Source organism: Dipodomys spectabilis, unplaced genomic scaffold (genome assembly GCF_019054845.1).
Source record: "Dipodomys spectabilis isolate Male_0828 unplaced genomic scaffold, ASM1905484v1 ptg000161l, whole genome shotgun sequence".
In the NCBI taxonomy this organism is placed as follows: domain Eukaryota; kingdom Metazoa; phylum Chordata; class Mammalia; order Rodentia; family Heteromyidae; genus Dipodomys; species Dipodomys spectabilis.
Window position 1 is genome coordinate 329,015 of NW_024870838.1, and position 3,025 is coordinate 332,039.

General features: G+C 32.5%; 1 pseudogene; it reads left to right on the top strand.

The window, feature by feature from the left end:
• Positions 1-274: 274 nt before the first annotated feature.
• On the top strand, positions 275-374 carry LOC122119053 (annotated as a pseudogene).
• The last annotated feature ends 2,651 nt before the right edge of the window (positions 375-3,025 follow it).

Sequence of the window (3,025 nt, forward strand, 5' to 3'; positions counted from 1 at the left end):
GAAAAAAGCCGTCTCATTTGGACTTAGCTATTAATACTTGAAAATATGATCAAATTCTAAATGAAAAGGACTTAAAATAGTCATTGACAAAAAAATTGCAAATGTGAGCAATCAACTGAACAACATTTTTTTTCAACTATTCACAGAATTTTAGGGAAATAAGATTAATAGCATTTTTAGGAACAATAAAGTTTCCTTGTTACAAATAGGCACCTAAGCATATAAGCCTTTATAAATATTTCATCATTAACTACTAAAATTTGCAGGATACTACATTCTTCAGCAGCTTGTATACCAAAATTACAACAATACAGAGATTAACATGGCACTTGTACAAGGATGATATGAAAATTTGTGAAGTATTCAAAATTTTTCATTCTTCAGATGCAAGAAATGAAAAACAGCTATTAAAAAGTTGATTACAAAATTACAAGTGAAACAATACACCTAATTCATATAATTAAAAGTTACTTTGACTTCAGTGTATTATTAAATTTTCACCTTAGAAAGGCCTTTACATAGCATAACCTTTACACAACTTTTGAAATTAGACAACATTGTCGTTTTATCCCAAAGAAATATAATACTAAAAGGACCTAGGGGGGAAAAAAGGAATCTTAAACTGTTTCTGTATGGAATGCAATCTGAAAGGACACATTAATGAACCTATATGTTATAAAACAATGTAGAATTCAATGTATTATATCTAGGAGAGAATAAAAGAGATTATGGACACTATACAAACATAGAATATAGAATATTTTAAAATATACTTTTTCAGACAAACAATGGAAATATCTTTAGTTTCTATACTACTCATTTCAACAGATAAGTTAAAATTATTTCCGATCAACAAAATCACAAACTCTGCATAAAACATTATAGATGTATACAAAAACTCTTGAATACATTTTGACATCAAAAGCAGACAATTCACTTTGAAGAACTCCACAGAATCCGTGAATTGTTACTATAAGATATGGTTGTTATTTGGATTGTGAAAATATGTTGTATTGACAAAAAGGAATTAATGACATTTTTGAAATTTAAGAAAATTAACCGAATCATTAGGATTTAGGAGAACAATTTGTACAGCTTTCCACAACTTCAAAGAGGTAGTGATACATACTTATCCTTTTGGTAATATCAAATGCAGTTTCTTCCAAGTGGTTCTTCAGACCTGGTTTGACATATTGGTTCAACAGTTCCAGTGTATTTTTGCTATCTCAATTACCAGCAGCAAGATGCAAGGGGGTCAACAACCCTTTAGTTTGGGCATTGGTATCTGCATCATGACGAAGAAAGAAGCCACTCTGGTATTATTACACGTACATGCACTGTGCAGGGGTGTCCAGCCATCTACAGTTATTGCATGTGCCCCTTGAGCCAAAAACTCACGGACAATGTCTAAGTGTCCACTGTAGGCTTCCCGATGAAGAGGGGTATACTCATCGTCATCCCTAGTATTCACATGAGTAGCCTTTTTGGAAAGTATTCTCTGCACTGTAGTAAGCTGGTAATTTCCACAGCCCAAAGAAGAAATTTGCTTGGATCCTTCTCCATTTTTTTTCTTGCAATTTTTACCATTCCTCATATTTTCATCTTGTTCCTCATCTTCATCAGAATTGCCTAACCAGATACATTGAGTACCAGTGGAAATGAGGTGTCCATGTATTTCCCTAATAGTTCATGTTGGTTGACCTGGTCAGAAATATCTGGTGAATTCTCTGCGTATGTTTTTTCACCATGATTTATTTTCTTTTTCCATTTTTACTATTCGAAATTATTCTAACTGGAGATTAGGGAATAAATGGAGAGCAGAGGAAAGATGTTCCTCCATATTCAAAGTACAGACTGAAAATGAGGACCAGTGGTGTCTTCATGTGGAACTTATTCTAGGAATGAGAAAATGTGAAATAATGCCTCCTATATAAATGATTTGGGAAATGGCAGTGCAGAAAGTGAAATGATGCAACCCAAAATATAAAACAATATAAATTAGGATAATTATGGAGCAGTCATATTATCTATGAGAGCCATGAAAGACAAAGATGAGCTATCCACAAAATCCATGCCTCTGATCAATTTATAGAACAAGCAGAATTTTTTTTAAAAAAAGATGGAAATAGAATTTATGTATTTACTTGAAGTTAGTAAATACCTTTTTAATAGCCTACATAAGAATCTAAATCCTTGATAGCACTAGTAACAGATCTGACTGAAATCAGTTGAATCACACTTTTCCTGTACAATGAAGGAATAGGTACAGGCTAGGAAAGCAGCTAGAAAAGGCAGGCTGATTGTATCTGTGAGAAAACTTTGTGGAAACTGGTAGTGAGGATTACTTACTGGTGACCCACTTGCACTGGAAGCATGATTCTGACCTCTTGCTTGCTGATTCTGAACTATTGCTTTGATCATTATATTCTCCAAAAAGAAAAAGTCAGAATTGATAACAAAGGACTACTAATACATTTTGACTTTTCATTAAGCATATTCAATCATCAAAATCACACGAAGACAATAGACAGGCTTATTTTTTTTAGATGAAAACAAGTGTCTTTAAAAAAACAAGGAATTTAAGTAGTCTTCCAAAGGACTTCCATTTTACTTACTGCATTATACATTTTTCCTAATGTTGAGTAACAATAAATAATGGATCTATTAGAAAGCTCTTAAAGCTCATCTGTTCAATAGTGAGTTCTCTTACACTATATTATGGAATTTTTTTGTATGGTCTTAGGAAGAAATTTACATTACTAACTTGAATTTGTGACAGGACAATATCATGAATGTACATCTTTCTTCTATACTCTCCCTTTTACATAATTATCTAAATATGTGCATTAAATAAGTATAGAGGAAAAAGTAGAAGCCACACTGGTGGATCATGGCTTTAATCCTAGCTAATCAGAAAGAAGAAATCTGAGAATTGTGGTTTGAAACCAGACCAAGAAAAAAAAGTCCATTAGATCTTGATTTGAAAGTAACCAGCAAAAGCTAGAAATGGAGCTATGGAGCTAGA